At 44.4% G+C, this 20,643-nt stretch overlaps 1 long non-coding RNA gene across 1 annotated transcript; it reads left to right on the plus strand.

The window, feature by feature from the left end:
• Nucleotides 1-648: 648 nt before the first annotated feature.
• LOC142254637 (uncharacterized) lies at nucleotides 649-9,172 on the plus strand. The gene is made up of 3 exons (XR_012727288.1): nucleotides 649-806; nucleotides 4,248-4,261; nucleotides 9,151-9,172. It is a non-coding gene; the product is annotated as an uncharacterized LOC142254637 (long non-coding RNA).
• Nucleotides 9,173-20,643: the final 11,471 nt, after the last annotated feature.

The raw sequence follows: 20,643 nt of genomic DNA on the forward strand, positions 1-20,643 counted from the left end.
CACTATCAGGCTGATTCTATACATACAGCGCTATAGTGGCACTATCAGGCTGATTCTATACATACAGCACAGGCTGATTCTATACATACAGTGCTATACTGGTGCTATCAGGCTGATTCTATACATACAGTGCTATACTGGCGCTATCAGGCTGATTCTATACATACAGTGCTATACTGGCACTATCAGGCTGATTCTATACATACAGTGCTATACTGGCACTATCAGGCTGATTCTATACATACAGTGCTATACTGGCACTATCAGGCTGATTCTATACATACAGTGCTATACTGGCACTATCAGGCTGATTCTATACATACAGTGCTATACTGGCACTATCAGGCTGATTCTATACATACAGTGCTATACTGGCACTATCAGGCTGATTCTATACATACAGTGCTATACTGGCACTATCAGGCTGATTCTATACATACAGTGCTATACTGGCACTACAATTGATTTACTCTTTGCCTTGCAGGACCAGTGGTGAGGTCATACCCATGTGACCAGAAGGGGCGGGGCCTCAGCCAACAGAAAAATGTTGCTTCCTGGTATCAGCTTTGTTGGCTGAGGCCCCGCCCCTACTGGTCACATGGGTATGACCTCACCACTGGTCCTGCAAGGCAAAGAGTAAATCGATTGTATAATACTTATGCTAATTTTAACAGGGGGAGCGGATAACTATGAATACCCCCCAGATATTATCTGATCCCCAGCTGCTGTCACTCAAGAAGCTGCCGATTTTATAAACTTTACTTTATTGTATTTCAAAATCTAAACATCCTAGCTGACCACTAAAGGTATGTATGTATAGAATCAGCCTGATAGTGCCAGTATAGCACTGTATGTATAGAATCAGCCTGATAGTGCCAGTATAGCACTGTATGTATAGAATCAGCATTATAGTGCCAGTATAGCACTGTATGTATAGAATCAGCCTGATTGTGCCAGTATAGCACTGTATGTATAGAATCAGCCTGATAGCGCCAGTATAGCACTGTGTGTATAGAATCAGCCTGATAGTGCCAGTATAACACTGTATGTATAGAATCAGCCTGATAGTGCCAGTATAGCACTGTATGTATAGAATCAGCCTGATTGTGCCAGTATAGCACTGTATGTATAGCATCAGCCTGATAGTGCCAGTATAGCGCTGTATGTATAGAATCAGCCTGATAGTGCCAGTATAGCACTGTATGTATAGAATCAGCCTGATAGTGCCAGTATAGCACTGTATGTATAGAATCAGCATTATAGTGCCAGTATAGCACTGTATGTATAGAATCAGCCTGATTGTGCCAGTATAGCACTGTATGTATAGAATCAGCCTGATAGCGCCAGTATAGCACTGTGTGTATAGAATCAGCCTGATAGTGCCAGTATAACACTGTATGTATAGAATCAGCCTGATAGTGCCCGTATAGCACACTGTATGTATAGAATCAGCCTGATAGTGCCAGTATAGCACTGTATGTATAGAATCAGCCTGATAGCGCCAGTATAGCACTGTATGTATTGAATCAGTCTGATAGCGCCAGTATAGCACTGTATGTATTGAATCAGCCTGATAATGCCAGTATAGCACTGTATGTATAGAATCAGCCTGATAGTGACAGTATAGCGCTGTATGTATAGAATCAGCCTGATAGTGCCAGTATAGCACTGTATGTATAGAATCAGCCTGATAGTGCCAGTATAGCACTGTATGTATAGAATCAGCCTGATAGTGCCAGTATAGCACTGTATGTATAGAATCAGCCTGATAGTGCCAGTATAGCACTGTATGTATAGAATCAGCCTGATAGTGCCAGTATAGCACTGTATGTATAGAATCAGCCTGATAGTGCCAGTATAGCACTTTATGTATAGAATCAGCCTGATAGTGCCAGTATAGCACTGTATGTATAGACTCAGCCTGATAGTGCCAGTATAGCACTGTATGTATAGAAACAGCCTGATAGTGCCAGTATAGCACTGTATGTATAGAATCAGCCTGATAGTGCCAGTATAGCACTGTATGTATAGAATCAGCCTGATAGCGCCAGTATAGCACTGTGTGTATAGAATCAGCCTGATAGTGCCAGTATAACACTGTATGTATAGAATCAGCCTGATAGTGCCCGTATAGCACTGTATGTATAGAATCAGCATTATAGTGCCAGTATAGCACTGTATGTATAGAATCAGCCTGATTGTGCCAGTATAGCACTGTATGTATAGCATCAGCCTGATAGTGCCAGTATAGCACTGTATGTATAGAATCAGCCTGATTGTGCCAGTATAGCACTGTATGTATAGAATCAGCCTGATAGTGCCAGTATAGCACTGTATGTATAGAATCAGCCTGATTGTGCCAGTATAGCACTGTATGTATAGAATCAGCCTGATAGCGCCAGTATAGCACTGTGTGTATAGAATCAGCCTGATAGTGCCAGTATAACACTGTATGTATAGAATCAGCCTGATAGTGCCCGTATAGCACTGTATGTATAGAATCAGCCTGATAGTGCCAGTATAGCACTGTATGTATAGAATCAGCCTGATAGCGCCAGTATAGCACTGTATGTATTGAATCAGTCTGATAGCGCCAGTATAGCACTGTATGTATTGAATCAGCCTGATAATGCCAGTATAGCACTGTATGTATAGAATCAGCCTGATAGTGACAGTATAGCGCTGTATGTATAGAATCAGCCTGATAGTGCCAGTATAGCACTGTATGTATAGAATCAGCCTGATAGTGCCAGTATAGCACTGTATGTATAGAATCAGCCTGATAGTGCCAGTATAGCACTGTATGTATAGAATCAGCCTGATAGTGCCAGTATAGCACTGTATGTATAGAATCAGCCTGATAGTGCCAGTATAGCACTGTATGTATAGAATCAGCCTGATAGTGCCAGTATAGCACTTTATGTATAGAATCAGCCTGATAGTGCCAGTATAGCACTGTATGTATAGACTCAGCCTGATAGTGCCAGTATAGCACTGTATGTATAGAAACAGCCTGATAGTGCCAGTATAGCACTGTATGTATAGAATCAGCCTGATAGTGCCAGTATAGCACTGTATGTATAGAAACAGCCTGATAGTGCCAGTATAGCACTGGCTTTAGCGTATATACAAAAATCCTGGTGATTGGTGCGCTTTAATACAATAAAAAAAACTGGTGGAATTGCATTTTTTCCCCCATTTCTTCATTTCTCACCCCATTTTTCAGTAGCTTATATATGGTGAAGTAAATGATGCCATTGAAAAGTACAGCTTGTCCTGAAATGAAACAACCATGTATATATATATGATATATGATTATGTCAAAGAAAAAAAAAAAGAGAGAGTCCATGGATATTGGCACCTTCCCAGCCTAAAAACAGCAGCCCGCAGCCACCCCAGAAGTGGTGCATCCATTAGACGTGCCAATTCTGACACTTTACCTGGCTCTTCCTGATTGCCCTGGTACGCTGGCAATTGGGGTTGATTGGGGCTCTGGCAATTGGGGGATTTTTTTCGGGGTTGATGTCAGCTATGTAATGTCAGCTTGCATCAAGCCCAGGGGTTAGTAATGGGTTGGCTTCTATCAGACACCCCCATTACTAAACTGGTAATAAAAGAAAAAAACACTTTTCACTTGCTGGGTTAGTAATGGGGGAGTCGGATAGAAGCCAACCCATTACTAACCCCTGGGCTTGATGCCAGCTGACATTACACAGCTGACATCAACCCCAAAAGTATTACCCTGATTGCAACTGCACCAAGGCAATTGGGAAGGTGAAGCATAAGCCATATAATGTCATCCGGTTTCATAAGACCGGATGACATTATATGGCTGGCCAATCACAGTAATGCCAACATGGCTACAGCTTACATGTGTATGGCAGGCAATCCCTGCATGTTGATTGGCTGTCTAACAACCTCAAAACATATAGGGTGGGGACTCGAGCACCCACGATACTCAGCCGAGCATGCTCACTCATCACTAGCTTCCACACATCAATAATTAGGAACAGGATTACCAATCCGCCACCTGTCCCCCAAATAAAAATGCACAGCAATGCTAAGAAATAAAAACCATTTGGAAAGTTGTTCCTTTTTTGATATAATTGAGTTGTGATGGAAGAATAAAAAACCTGAACTGACGACTCTATTTATGCTGATAAATCGTAGTATTTGTGTAGGAATGTCTCTTTGTGCTTATTACAAGTGATTCCAATAATACTATATATGTTTCTCTTGTCTTCCAGACTACAATAAGGATGTAAGTACCTTCCTCCCCAATGCTGGTAATGCTGGTAATGCTGGTAGTGTTAAAATTATTGGTTTTGTATCTGTATCACAAGCAGCCGGGTTGTGAAGAGTTTGGACTGTGACACAATGTACATTATTTCGCCTCTTCACTCAGTGTAGACTTCTAGCTATGGGGTTTTGCAAACATATTGCAACAACCATTAAGGAACTTCAGCTGTTTATCTTCCTCCAAATTTCCCAGGCTTAGGCTGCTTTCACACATCAGTTTTTTGCAATCAGGCACAATCCGGCACTTTGCAGAAAAAACACATCCGTTATTTTTGCCGCCAGATGCATTTTTTCCTCATAGACTTGTGTCAAGGGAGGAATTTGGGTGAAGACTGCTAATGTAGTCTTCGTTTGGGATATCCAGAGACGGTGCCGTATTAGCTGTATACCAGTGCCGATATATCAATGTATCCAACAATGAACACACAGACATGCTCTCTTTTTCAGCCAGCGTCATCAACTGACTCGTGTATTCGATAGATCCAATTATACAGTAAGCATGAATAACCTTGAAGCTAAACAGGGAGTGCTTCACTCCCCAATTTCTCACAGCACATTGCCTGCCTCCTGTACATTCCTTCTGTGTGAACATTACTGATAACACTTTTGCAGCTTCACATTCTGGCTTCATTATCTTTGGTTAACTCCTTCATGGCTTATACAGCTTAGAATTATATTATGGGTCTATGCAATGGCTACATAGACAGACAGATAATTATGCAACTACATCTACATTTTGATTATTTATATACACAGATATTCTTATTACGTTTGAACAAACAAGCTATAGCTCAGGCGACCTCCACAGTTGCATTAGCACCGGATTGTGCCGCATGGCCTTGCGTTGCATCCGGTTTTTGCCGGATGCAGCATATTTAGCCAATGTGACGGCCGAATGGAACATTGCTTGCAGATTTTTTTGTCTGCGGCGAAAAACCGCATCACGCCAGATCCGGCACGATTTACAATGCAAGCCTATGGACGCCGGATGCGGCGTCCTGCGGCAAAAAAAACGCATCCGGCCGCATGCTCAGTATTAAACCGGATCTGTCAAAAAACGGACGGGCCGCATGGAAAAACTTATACAACGGATCAGTTTTTTTCGCCACATCCGTTGCATAGATTTTTGAGCCGGATTGTGCCTGATGCAAAAAAAACGGATGTGTGAAAGCATCCTTAAAAGTCATTAAACAATTGAGTGATAAGTCGCTTCATGGTCTGAAGCAGCTGTTACCTACTTATTTCTTGAATTAAGGCACAAAGGCCTTGTTCACACAGTGCATTTTGTTTTTGCGGTTTTGCTGCAAAAATTTCTTGAAAAAATGGTTGTAACCTTTCTGCAGACATTCCCCAGCAAAAAATGAAGAAGAAGAAAAATAGCTGTGCGCACACTTCAGTTTTTTCTCAAGAACATTCTTTCTGCAGAATTTCTTGAGAAAATGAATGTGCATGTCACTTCTTTTCTGCAGGTACCTGCATTTTTTGCCATAGATAATGGTCAAAAACTGCAGGGAACAACCCGCGGAAAAAACGCGGCAATACCGCGGCAAAACGGCATGCGGTTTTTGGGTGCGGTTTGCTGCGTTTTTTTACCGCAGGTGCGGTAATTTTTCAGAGGGTCCGGAATTTTCTTAAGAAAATTCCATTTTCTAGTGCGCACATAGCCTAAGGCCATGTGCGCAATAGAAAGTGTATTTTTCTTAAGGAAAAACGGGACCATCTTAAAGAATCCCGCACCCGCGGTAAAAAACGCAACGAAATCCGCATGCGGTTTTACCGCGGTTTGTCGCGGTTTTACTGCGGTTTGGTGCAGATTTGATGCAGATTTGACGCGGTTTTTCCAAAGGTTGGTCCCTGCGGATTTTTACCATTATCTATGGCAAAAAACGCAGGTACCTGCGGAAAAGAAGTGACATGCTCATTAATTCTGCAGCGGAAAATCTGCGGGTAAATCCGCAGGTATAAAAAATAAACGCAGCATTTTTTAAAACCCATAGGGTTTGCTGGGGAATGACCGCAGCAATGTTAGACACATTTTCTGCAGCAAATCCGCGGTAAAATCTGCAGCGTGCGCACAGGGCCTTAGAAGAAAACTAAATGAGATGATCGCAACATCTAAAGCGGGCTTTACACACTGCGATATCGGTCCCGATATCGCTAGCGTGGGTACCCGTCCCCATCTGTTGCGCGACACGGGCAAATCGCTGCCCGTGCCGCACAACATCGCCCAGACCCGTCACACATACTTACCTGCCCGGCGACGTCGCTGTGACCGGCGAACCGCCTCCTTTCTAAGGGGGCGGTCCGTGCGACGTCACAGCGACGTCACTGAGCGGCCACCCAATAGCAGCGGAGGGGCGGAGCTGAGCAGGACGTAACATCCCGCCCACCTCCTTCCTTCCTCATAGCGGCCGGGATGCAGGTAAGGAGAGGTTCCTCGTTCCTGCGGTGTCACACATAGCGATGTGTGCTGCTGCAGGAACGAGGAACAACCTCAGTACTGCTGCAGTAACCATTTTTGAGAATGGACCCCCATGTCACCGATGAGCGATTTTGCATGTTTTTGCGACGATGCAAAATCGCTCATAGGTGTCACACGCAACGGCATCGCTAATGCGGCCGGATGTGCGTCACAAAATCCGTGACCCCAACGAGATCACTTGAGCGATGTCGTAGCGTTTAAAGCCCCCTTTACTCCATTACAACACATTGTCCAGGACTCAGAGCCGCCTTCATGAGCGGAAATCCAGAGAGTTCAGCTCAATATAAAAGCCAATAGCAACAGCCAGGAACAGAACATGCAGATAAAGCTGCTAGAAAACGTCAATATGTAGTGTTAAGGGGGCTTTACACGCTGCGACATCGCTAATGCGAACTCGTTGGGGTCACGGAATTTGTGATGCACATCCGGCCGCATTAGCGATGTTGCTGCGTGTGACACCGATGAGCGATTTTGCATCGTTGCAAAAACGTGCAAAATCACTCATCGGTGACATGGGGGTCCATTCTCAAAAATCGTTACTGCAGCAGTAACGAGGTTGTTCCTTGTTCCTGCGGCAGCACACATCGCTCCGTGTGACACCGCAGGAACGAGGAAGCTCCCCTTACCTGCCTCCCGGCCGCTATGTGGAAGGAAGGAGGTGGGCGGGATGTTACGTCCCGCTCAGCTCCGCCCCTCCGCTGCTACAGATGGGGGCGGGTACCCACACTAGTGATATTGGGACCGATATCGCAGTGTGTAAAGTAGCCTTTAGGTGATGTCAGTGTGTTCTGGACGTCAAGAGTTTACTGACCGCAAAGTATCTGCATCCTTATATTTAAAATCTTTAAAATGTCTTATATTTTATTTTGCAGCTGTTCATGGGAACTCTTAAGGTGGCTTTACACGCTACAATATTGTTAGCAATTGCTAGCGATATCGAGCGCTAAAGCACCCGCCCCCGTCGTGGATGCGATATCGTGTGATCGCTGCCGCAGCGAACATTATCGCTACAACAGCGTCACGTGCACTTACCTGGTCGGCGGCGTCGCTGTGACTGCCGAACAATCCCTCCTTCAAGGGGGAGGGACGTTTGGCATCACAGCGACATCACTAAGCGGCCGGCCAATAGAAGCGGAGGGGCGGAGATGAGCGGGACGTAACATCCCGCCCACCTCCTTCATCCGCATTGTTGCCGGCGGCAGGTAAGGAGACGTTCCTCGCTCCTGTAGTGTCACACACAGCGATGTGTGCTGCCGCAGGAACGAGGAACCACATCGATAATCAACCATTACCGATTTTTGGTTTTGGGACGACCTCTCCATGGTGAACGATTTTCACCATTTTTGAGATCGCTTAAGGTCGCTGGTCAGTGTCACACGCTGCAATATCGTTAATGACGCCGGATGTGCGTCACTAACAATGTGACCCCGGCGATAAAACATTAACGATATCGTAGCGTGTAAAGCCCCCTTTAATATAATATCCAAAGAAGGGCAAAGTAAAGAAGAACATTAAATATAAGACTATGTGCGCACATTGCAGATTTGGTGCAGAAATTTTCAGCATGAAATTTGCTCCTTCTGGCAGAAAAATGCACCAAAAACCGCAAGTGTTTTTCACCAAAAACCGCAAGTGTTTTTGGGCCATGCATTTTCTTGGAGGAAAACTGTCAGGTCCAATATGCACCCAGAACCATGAGCAGTTCTGGGTGCAAATTTCTAATCCTTGCCTAACCGTCCCTGTATATAGTAGCATAGATGAAGAGATCTTTAGAAAAAGTATTTCTAAACATCCTTTATGATATGCTAATGAGCACAGGGACTAGTCACAAAGGTGTTAGTTCCTGCGCTCATTCCGCCCTCTTAGCATGTTAGCATGTCCACATGGGTGTGCTATCATTCTATTCAATGCCCCTTGTCTAGCGTCCTCATCGGCAGTGACGTGTACCTGTGTCCGTTGCACTGCGCATGATCAGAACGTCCCCGGACTTCAGTCTTTTGCACTACACCAGTTTGAAGCTGGGACGCGTACACCCGGCTTCATAGTGCGTATGAGCAGAAGTGCGGGGACGTCTGAGCATGCACACTGAGATGAAGACCAGAGTTGGCCGTGGTGACAGCAGAGAGGTGAGTGACCATCCTCTGACGCTGCACACTCATTAGCATGTTAACAAGCATGCTAAGGGGGCCGACTAGCCAAGAGAACTAACGCCCTTGGGACTAGTCCCTGCGCTCATTAGCATATCATAAAGGATCTTTAGAAATACTCTAGACTTCAGGAGATCACTGACTGCAAAGTATTTAACAATATTGCTTATATTTCTAAATATTTACACTTCTGTTAATTTTTTTATTTTCTTTATCATTAAGGATTATGACGAAACAGGACAAGGTACTCCATCCCCTCTAATTCTTTTCTTGAGTATATCTATCTATATAGAGCATATATATCTGAAAACTTTGAATAACTTGAAAGGAGGAGACACATCTTTCTGGAAACACCAGGGAGGAGCAGAAGATAATATTTTTTTTTTCATAAATAAGTTCCTGGATTGGCAGCTCCTAATCCAGATAAGGAATGTGTCAGACAACCGGAAAAGGGGGTGTGTCCTACAGCCGGTAACTGCCTCTAACAGCAACGACTGGAGGGAGCTCTGATTGCTGCTGTTTGGCCAATTCAATGCCGCTCTCAGGCTCTGACGGTGGTATTGTAACGTCATGATCCATCCATTCTTGGGCTCTTGAAAAAAATATACAAAAGTGCAAAAATAAAAATTAACTCCTTCATAAAGGGGTTAAGGGAATCTGTCAAAAGGTTTTTGCTATTTAATCTGAGAGCAGCATAATGTAGGGGCAGAGAAAATAATTCCACTTATGTGTCACTTGCTCAGCAGCTTCCCATAGTTTCAATATAATCAGTGTTTTATCAGCAGGAGATTATCACTGCAGGACTAGGTGTCCTATATAGGTGGATTATAATGAGGGCAATCTAGGCTACCGCCTGTGGCCCGATAGTTCTCATTATAATGTTTGTATACTCGCCTCCCTCCTGATCACCCATTGCACATCTCCAAGCAGTGAGCTTTCATGGCACTACACTACTGACAATACAGAACAGCAGCGCAGGGCAAGGGAGGCTCCCGGCATCGAGAAGAAGTGGAGCCCTGGGGGAGTGGGAGGGAGAGGAGTATGGGGTTGTATAGGTGTATGGGATGTGTGGGGCTTTATACTGTATATAGTAGGCTATGTGGGGGCTCATACTGTATATAGTAGGCTATGTGGGGGCTCATACTGTATATAGTAGGCTATGTGGGGGCTCATACTGTATATAGTAGGCTATGTGGGGGCTCATACTGTATATAGTAGGCTATGTGGGGGCTCATACTGTATATAGGAGGCTGTGTGTGGGGCTCATACTGTATATAGGAGGCTGTGTGTGGGGCTCATACTGTATATAGGAGGCTATGTGGGGGCTCATACTGTATATAGGGGCTATGTGGGGGCTCATACTGTATATAGGAGGCTGTGTGTGGGGCTCATACTGTATATAGGAGGCTATGTGGGGGCTCATACTGTATATAGGAGGCTATGTGGGGGCTCATACTGTATATAGTAGGCTATGTGGGGGCTCATACTGTATATAGGAGGCTATGTGGGGGCTCATACTGTATATAGTAGGCTATGTGGGGGCTCATACTGTATATAGGAGGCTGTGTGTGGGGCTCATACTGTATATAGGATGGCTGTGTGTGGGGATCATACTTTATATAGGAGGCTATGTGGGGACTCATGCATATAGGAGGCTATGTGGGGGCTCATACTATATATAGGGGCTATGTGAGGGCTTATGCTGTACATAGGTGTATATGTGGGGGCTCATGCTGTATATAGGAGGCTATGTGGGGGCTCATGCAGTCTATAGGAGGCTATGTGGGGGCTCATACTATATATAGGGGCTATGTGGGGGCTTATGCTGTACATAGGTGTATATGTGGGGGCTCATGCTGTATATAGGAGGCTACGTGGGGGCTCATGCAGTCTATAGGAGGCTATGTTGGGGCTCATGCAGTCTATAGGAGGCTATGTGGGGGCTCATACTATATATAGGGGCTATGTGGGGGCTTATGCTGTGCATAGGGGTATATGTGGGGGCTCATCCTGTATATAGGAGGCTACGTGGGGGCTCATGCAGTCTATAGGAGGCTATGTGGGGGCTCATACTATATATAGGGGCTATGTGGGGGCTTATGCTGTACATAGGTGTATATGTGGGGGCTCATGCTGTATATAGGAGGCTACGTGGGGGCTCATGCAGTCTATAGGAGGCTATGTTGGGGCTCATGCAGTCTATAGGAGGCTATGTGGGGGCTCATACTATATATAGGGGCTATGTGGGGGCTTATGCTGTACATAGGGGTATATGTGGGGGCTCATACTGTATATAGGAGGCTATGTTGGGGCTCATGCAGTGTATAGGAGGCTATGTGGGGGCTCATACTATATATAGGGGCTATGTGGGGGCTTATGCTGTACATAGGGGTATATGTGGGGGCTCATCCTGAATATAGGAGGCTACATGGGGGCTCATGCAGTCTATAGGAGGCTATGTGGGGGCTCATACTGCATATAGGAGGCTATGTGGGGACTCATACTATATATAGGGGCTATGTGGGGGCTTATGCTGTACATAGGAGTATATGCTGTATATAGGAGGCTACGTGGGGGGTCATGCTGTATATAGGAGGCTATGTGAGGGATCATACTGTATATAGGGGGGTTGTGTGGGGGTTCATTCTGTATATAGAGGGCTAAATTGCTAAGGACCCTGGCTATTCTTAATATTCCCCTGGTGTCGTGTGCCAGGCAGACCAGCTAATAAGTGTAGTCCTGCCCCAGCACTGATTGGCACCTTGCTGACAATGTACAGTACACACAGAAAGCTGCCAATCAGTGGTGTGGGCGAGGTTATACAGAGCTCAGCATTCTGAGCACTGCTTCAACTACAGCAGAGAAAACAGGGATTCAATCAAAACTGCACTAAGCAGCCCAGTAAGTGACACATCTCTGCAATCAGGCTCTGTTCCCCTACGTCGGACTTCATAGCATAAACCTGCTGACAGATTCCGTTTCAGCTACGTACACACATAAGGTTCCTCTACAGAACTACTCCAGTAATCCACTGCCCCCACCGTACCCCTTAAAAAAGAATAAACTATAAAAAATGAAATATATTGTCACACATCAGGTGTCAAGAATAGGATTAGCTAAGAAGCCTTATTCCAGGCAAAATTATACCGAGAAAGAAATCAAGACTCTTTGTAACAATGATGGTGATGGGGAAATATAAATATAATTTGGGCCTTCCTCTGCTCTCTGGTGTCTTCTCTCCTGTCTGTATGTGGATACATCATAGTATCATTAGTGTAAAATGTATCACTGCTTTTTACAAGAGACATAAATAATAAGACATTTCATATTTTGTCTTTTAACAGAAGGCAATAAAGAAGTAAGTACCTTCCTCATCAATACGGGGCGATGCTTAAAGGAAACCTGTCACGTCCAGAAATGCTGTTTATCAGAAGATATAGGGGAAATCTGCAGGGAAATAGCGGAAACCGTTACTGGATCAGTAATAAGAGTGATATCATTGAGCCTTTGTCCCCGGTGTAATGGATGTGAAGTGTAGGCTACCAGCTATGGAGTTTGTTTGTGTTCTTTAATTTTACCCTTACATACCCTTTAAGAATAACATCACTTTACGACATAGTCTCTAAAAAGTACTTTGAAAACTGACTATTAAGTTGTTTCATGGTCCATTGTGGCTGTTACATTATTTCACGATACATTAAAGTGCACCAATCACCCAATCACCAGGATTTCCCTATATAACTTAAAGCCAGTGCTATACTGGCACTATCAGGCTGATTCTATACATACAGTGCTATTCTAGCACTATCAGTGCCAGTATAGCACTGTATGTATAGAATCAGCCTGATAGTGCCAGTATAGCACTGTATGTACAGAATCAGCCTGGTAGTGCCAGTATAGCGCTGTATGTATAGAATCAGCCTGATAGTGCCAGTATAGCACTGTATGTATAGAATCAGCCTGATAGTGCCAGTATAGCACTGTATGTATAGAATCAGCCTGATAGTGCCAGTATAGCACTGTATGTATAGACTCAGCCTGATAGTGCCAGTATAGCACTGTATGTATAGAATCAGCCTGATAGTGCCAGTATAGCACTGTATGTATAGACTCAGCCTGATAGTGCCAGTATAGCACTGTATGTATAGAATCAGCCTGGTAGTGTCAGTATAGCACTGTATGTATAGAATCAGCCTGATAGTGCCAGTATAGCACTGTATGTATAGAATCAGCCTAATAGTGCCAGAATAGTACTGTATGTATAGAATCAGCCTGATAGTGCCAGTATAGCACTGTATGTATAGACTCAGCCTGATAGTGCCAGTATAGCACTGTATGTATAGAATCAGCCTGGTAGTGCCAGTATAGCACTGTATGTATAGAATCAGCCTGATAGTGCCAGAATAGTACTGTATGTATAGAATCAGCCTGATAGCACCAGTATAGCACTGTATGTATAGAATCAGCCTGATAGTGCCAGTATAGCACTGTATGTATAGAATCAGCTTGATAGTGCCAGTATAGCACTGTATGTACAGAATCAGCCTGGTAGTGCCAGTATAGCGCTGTATGTATAGAATCAGCCTGATAGTGCCAGTATAGCACTGTATGTATAGAATCAGCCTGATAGTGCCAGTATAGCACTGTATGTATAGAATCAGCCTGATAGTGCCAGTATAGCACTGTATGTATAGACTCAGCCTGATAGTGCCAGTATAGCACTGTATGTATAGAATCAGCCTGATAGTGCCAGTATAGCACTGTATGTATAGACTCAGCCTGATAGTGCCAGTATAGCACTGTATGTATAGAATCAGCCTGGTAGTGCCAGTATAGCACTGTATGTATAGAATCAGCCTGATAGTGCCAGTATAGCACTGTATGTATAGAATCAGCCTGATAGTGCCAGAATAGTACTGTATGTATAGAATCAGCCTGATAGTGCCAGTATAGCACTGTATGTATAGAATCAGCCTGATAGTGCCAGTACAGCACTGTATGTATAGACTCAGCCTGATAGTGCCAGTATAGCACTGTATGTATAGAATCAGCCTGATAGTGCCAGTATAGCACTGTATGTATAGAATCAGCCTGATAGTGCCAGTATAGCACTGTATGTATAGAATCAGCCTGATAGTGCCAGTATAGCACTGTATGTATAGAATCAGCCTGATAGCGCCAGTATAGCACTATATGTATAGAATCAGCCTGATAGTGCCAGTATAGCACTGTATGTATAGAATCAGCCTGATAGTGCCAGTATAACACTGTATGTATAGAATCAGCCTGATAGTGCCAGTATAGCACTGTATGTATAGAATCAGCCTGATAGTGCCAGAATAGCACTGTATGTATAGAATCAGCCTGATAGTGCCAGTATAGCACTGTATGTATAGAATCAGCCTGATAGTGCCAGTATAGCACTGTATGTATAGAATCAGCCTGATAGTGCCAGTATAGCGCTGTATGTATAGAATCAGCCTGATAGTGCCAGTATAGCACTGTATGTATAGAATCAGCCTGATAGTGCCAGTATAGCACTGTATGTATAGAATCAGCCTGATAGTGCCAGTATAGCACTGGCTTTAGGTTATATAGGAAAATCCTGGTGATTGGTGCGCTTTAAGGAGATAAAAGGTCTGGAGCTAAAATTACAAAAGTTGCATTTTTTTGCTATTCATGGAAACGCTCAATGTATAGTCGAAAGAAGGGTCAATGCCAGTAAAGAAGGACATTATTTGACTATGTGCACACACTGCAGATTTAGTGCAGAAATTTTCTGAATCAAATCTGCACCTACTGGCAGAAAAATGGACTAAAAAACGCTTCCGGTTTTGGTGCGTTTTTTTTTTTTTTTTAGTGAAGCCAATGGCTGGAAAGGCTAAATAACAATTGATAATCTGCAGATTTTTTTCTGCATCAAAATCTGCACCAAATCTGCAAGGAAAAAAACCTCAACATTGGCACAGCACTTAAAAAATCTCAGAGATTTTACTGGCTTCAGGAGAGGCATGCAGATTTAAAAAAAAAACAAAAAAATAAAACGTCAAAAAACGCAGTATGCGCACAAGGCCTGAGGCTGAAAAAAAAGTTCCTTCAGAGTAAGTAGAAACTGTCAGGCTGTGTGCACACGTTGCATTATTTTCCGCATTTTTGCTTGCAGAATTTCACAAATCTGCGAGGAAATCCTTATGCCAGCAAAGTCTATGAGAATCTTGAAGTCTCGTTCACACATTCAGTATTTTTTCCTTGCAAATTTGATTGCAGAAAAAATCTGCAGCAAGTCAATTCTTTCTGCGTTTTTGGCTGCATTTTCATCATTGAAAGCAATGAAAAAAAAAACGCATTAAAAAAAAAGCGATAAAACAAAAAATTGTAGCAAAAAATTATGCAAATTGTGACAAAAACACGTTTTTTGCTGTAGCACTTTTCCTGCCAGAACATGCAGATTTTGTTGCAGATTGTCTGCAACGTGTGCACATAGCATTAATGTATCAAAATCAAACATTTGATACATATTTAAAAAAAATAATAAACCCACTGGATTTATATCACAGGATTCAAACCAATGGTAACACCTGAGGACAGAAAGTGCAGATTCGGATGCTGGAAAACATCACTATTTAGTATTCGGTGATATCCGTGTGTTCAGGAGGTCACTGACTACAAAGTGTTTGCATTTCAGTATTTATAAATATTGCTTATATATAGTGATATACTCCAATACTAGTTTAATTTTTTTTTTTTTTCGCTAAGGGTTACCATCATGATGAATCATCGCAAGGTACTTCATCCCCTCCAAATCTTTTCTTGTAGTCTTTTTTTTTCCATTTGTCTATAGAACATTACTTTGCTGTGATATGTGAAAACTTAAAATACTTGTAAATATTGGACAGAACATTCCGTAAATGCTGGGGTTAAGCATAAGATAGAGCCGCATTATTTAATTTTTTTGCAAATATTTTTCTGGACTTAATGGTTCTTAAACCACCTTTAACCTTAAGTCCACCTTTAACATCGTTCGTGCTCCAACAAAGAAGTTAGACTAAAGCGGGCTTTACACGCTACGACATCGCTAATGCAGAGTCGTTGGGGTCACGGAATTCGTGACGCACATCCGGCCGCATTAGCGATGCCGTTGCGTGTGACATCGATTAGCGATTTTGCATCGTTGCAAAACAGTGCAAAATCGCTAATCGGCGACACGGGGGTCCATTCCCAATTATCGTTACTTCAGCAGTAACGAGGTTGTTCCTCGTTCCTGCGGCAGCACACATCGCTGCGTGTGACGCCGCAGGAGCGAGGAAACTCTCCCTACCTGCCTCCCGGCCGCTATGCGGAAGGAAGGAGGTGGGCGGGATGTTACGTCCCGCTCATCTCCGCCCCTCCGCTGCGATTGGGCGGCGGTTCAGTGACGTTTCAGTGACGTCGCTGTGACGCCGCATGGACCGCCCCCTTAGAAAGGAGGCGGTTCGCCGGTCACAGCGACGTCGCCGGACAGGTAAGTATGTGTGACGGCTGTGGGCGATGTTGTGCGGCACGGGCAGCAATATGCCCGTGTCGCGCAACAGATGGGGGCGGGTACCCACACTAGCGATATCGGGACTGATATCGCAGTGTGTAAAGTAGCCTTTAGTTCACATGTCGTTACCCATTCGTTAGAACGGATCCTTTGGGAAACTGATTTCTAAACATTGGAGTCTATGGAGGACGGATACGTTAACAGGTTGCTATTTGGCCATCCATAGTACAGTACTTGCATATGTAACGGATTGTATTTGTATATAATCCATTGTAATTGTATCCATTGCTTTCTTAAAGGATCCAATATAAATGGACGATAAATAGCAATCCATTAAGGGGTAGCTGTCAGCAGATTTGGCGACTATAAACTGTGGCCACCACCAGTGAGCTCTTATATATAGCATTCCAGAATACTGTATATAAGAGCGCAGGCTGCGCTGTAAACATAAAAAACACTTTTATAATACTTACCTGGGTGGCGGTCCTAGCCAATGGGTTTCGCTGTTCCCCGGTCAGGCACCTCCTCTCTCCGGTCCAGCACCTCCTCTCTCTGGTCCGTCGCCTCCTCTCTCCAGTCCGACACTTCCTCTCTCCGGTCCGGAACTTCCTCTCTCCGGTCCGGCGCCTCCTCTCTCTGGTCCGGCACCTTATCTCTCCGGTCCAGCACCTCCTCTCTCCAGTCCGGCACCTCCTCTCTCTGGTCCGGCACCTCCTCTCTCTGGTCCGGCGCCTCCTCCTTTCTCCGGTCCGGCACCTCCTCTCTCCGGTCTGGCACTTCCTCTCTCCGGTCCGGCACTTTCTCTCTCCAGTCCGGCACTTCCTCTCTCCGGTCCGGCACTTTCTCTCTCCAGTCCGGCACCTCCTCTCTCCAGTTCGGCACCTCCTCTCTCCAGTCTGGCACTTCCTCTCTGCTGCGATCTTTGTCCTCCTTCTATCCAGCCCAGTGTGGATGACGCATCCTACGTCATCCACAGAGGTCGACATTGCGCTCTTGCACAGGCGCACTTTGATCTGCACTGCTGATGGCAGATCAAAGTACTGTAATGCGCAGGTGCAAGGAAAGGTTAAAGAAACCCGCGCATGCACACTACAATACTTTGATCTGCCCATGGCATGGCAGATCAAAATACGCCTGCACAGCACCTAAATGCCGGCTAGTGTGCATGACGTACAATGCATCATGCACACGGGACTCAAGAGAAGAAGGAGGATGGTGATCTATGCAGACAGGAGGCGCCGGACCGGAGAGCAGCAACACTTATCAGACTGGAGGGCAGCAACACACATCAGACTGGAGAGCAGCAACACCCTTTGGACTGGACGGTAGCAACACACACCCATCGGACCGGAAAGCAGCGACACCCTTCGGACCGGAGAGCAGCGACACCCATCAGACTAGAGAGCAGAGACACCCATCGGACCGGAGAGCAGCGACACCCATCGGACCGGAGAGCAGCGACACCCATCGGACCGGAGAGCAGCGACACCCATCGGACCGGAGAGCAGCGACACCCATCGGACCGGAGAGCAGCGACACCCATCGTACCGGAGAGCAGCGACACCCATCGTACCGGAGAGCAGCGACACCCATCGTACCGGAGAGCAGCGACACCCATCGTACCGGAGAGCAGCGACACCCATCGTACCGGAGAGCAGCGACACCCATCGGACCGGAGAGCAGCGACACCCTTCGGACCGGAGAGCAGCGACACCCATCGGACCGGAGAGCAGTGACACCCATTGGACCGGACTGCCCCATAGGTAAGTATTATAAAGTGTTTTTTATGTTCTACACAGCGGCCTGGGCTCTTATATACAGCATGTTAGAATACTGTATGTAAGAGCCCGGTGGTGGTGGCCACAGCTTATAGTCGCCAAATCTGGTGACAGGTTCCCTTTAAGGGATCCGTTGCCATAGACTCCACATGTTAAAAATGAATCCAACTGACATCCGTTATTTAACAACGGACAAAAAAAGTTGTGTTTGCAGAACTTTTTTGCAAACGGATCTCTATTGGATCCATGATCAAGGATGACTACAGGACTCATCCTAACTGTAGGTTATGAAGCGCAACCCTTGTCGGGAAGAGTTAAAATGCCAACTATGGGGGCTATGAATCTACACCCCAGTATCTGGTAAGTGACACAGATTTTCCCCCCAATTATTCATAAGTGGATCTGTCAGAAGCTGCATTGTATTCAGAATATGGTTTTTTTTTTCACTGGAGACGACATTTTATCAAATAGTTTGAGCAAATTATTTTCTTAAGATTTCTCAAACATTTTATTTTTCCAGATGGTCACTGTGTATTTTTTTTTCCTCACCATTTAAACTGTTCCCATTTTTTTAGTGCTCTATATATGAATGGTGTCATTTAAAACTAAAATTCATTCTGCAAAATAAATAAATAAATAATACATGGCAAAAAAAGAAAAGTTATGATTCTTGGAGCAAGGGGAGGAAAATATGAAAGTGCAAAAATGACAATTGGTCCCATCAGGAAGGGTCAAGTATAGAACAATTTATAGACTGTCCTTGAAATAAAAGTGTTTGTCAAATATGTTAACAACGTGAAATATCAAGAAGAGGAATACCAATCAATAGCAAAAGTGTACCAGGGTACTGAGAAATTAGTTCCTTTTTTTTTGGAGGTAATGTAGAAATAATAAAAACAATTAGAATCTAACATAGTGACAATATTTGTGCAGAAATATTTTTTTGTGATTATTTTGAGTGATTCATATTTTCTCCTCATCTTCCAACAGGGAACTATGAAGAGGTAAGTCCTTCCGTCACCAATGGGTTAATGCAAGTAAAAAAAGGCCATTATTAGGCTGAACCAAAGAAATCTTTTCTGAGGGAAAGTAGAAACTTTTGAAGTCTCCAAAAGTTTGGTAAATTATTAGAGGGAATTCGCTGGAAGGTTCAGAATCACCAAAGTGTTTCCAAAAGCTCGGAAGACAAACAAAAGTCGATGATCGCAACGTCTAGCTCCGCTGCAACATCTTGTTTAGAGTCTACAATTCGTGAATGTATTGAATTGTCTCAATGTAGAAGCCAATGGTAACACTGAAGGACAAAAAGTGCAGAAAAGTTTTCTACAAAGTATCAATATTGTATCAGTATTGTGATTTCCGTGTGTTTGAGACTTCCGGGGGTAACAGAATGCAAAGTTCCAACTATTTATAAATATTGGTTTTACGCTATATACTCTGTATCTGTGATCGATGCTATTTTAGGATTCTTTTTCTTACCATTTAGGAATCTGGACATGGAGGATCATCATCAGGTACTCCGTCCCCTCGAATTCTTTTCTTGTAATCTTTCTTCCACTTGTCTACAGAATGTTTTTATGAGATATGTGAAAACTTTGACATTTTTGTAAACAGTGGACAGAACTTTCCATAGACCGCTGGGTTGTGCATGAGATATTTTATATATTTTTCTTTTTACAACCACTTCATTGTCGCTGGCAGTCTCTGACCGTGGCATTTAGTGGCACGGGTGATTCCGGCACACAAAGCCTCTCCCTGTCATGTGATCACAAGGTCGCGTTCGTTTTTCGTGGTTACCAGGAACCTATTGAAGACCCCCTGTTTGCTCCATCATTGTTCTCCTATGACGGCCAGTCTGTGACTATACACGGGAATACTGATGTAATGCAACATATAGAACCAGCAAGGGTGTAGCTGGGGGGTCAGCTCGGGTGGAGAAACGTCTGAGTGGCCCCAAATCAGTAACCCGGACTGAACCTGTGATGACACTCCCCAATCATAAGTATTGGGGTCCTCAGCAGATGATACAGCCGTCATGTGAAAATCTCTATACAAAGATTAAAGTGGTTGTCCATGACTTTAACATTGATGGTGCAGCCTTAAGGGGGCTTTACACGCTACGACATCGCTAATGCGGAGTCGTTGGGGTCACGAATTTTGTGACGCACATCCGGCCGCATTAGCGATGTTGTTGCGTGTGACACCGATGAGCGATTTCGCATCGTTGCAAAAACGTGCAAAATCGCTCATCGATGACATGGGGGTCCATTCTCAAATATCATTACTGCAGCAGTAACGAAGTTGTTCCTCGTTCCTGCGGCAGCTCATATCGCTGCGTGTGACGCCGCAGGAACGAGGAACCTCTCCTACCTGCCTCCCGCCCGCAATGCGAAGGGAAGGAGGTGGGCGGGATGT

Source organism: Anomaloglossus baeobatrachus, chromosome 10 (assembly GCF_048569485.1).
Source record: "Anomaloglossus baeobatrachus isolate aAnoBae1 chromosome 10, aAnoBae1.hap1, whole genome shotgun sequence".
Taxonomy (NCBI): Eukaryota; Metazoa; Chordata; class Amphibia; order Anura; family Aromobatidae; genus Anomaloglossus; species Anomaloglossus baeobatrachus.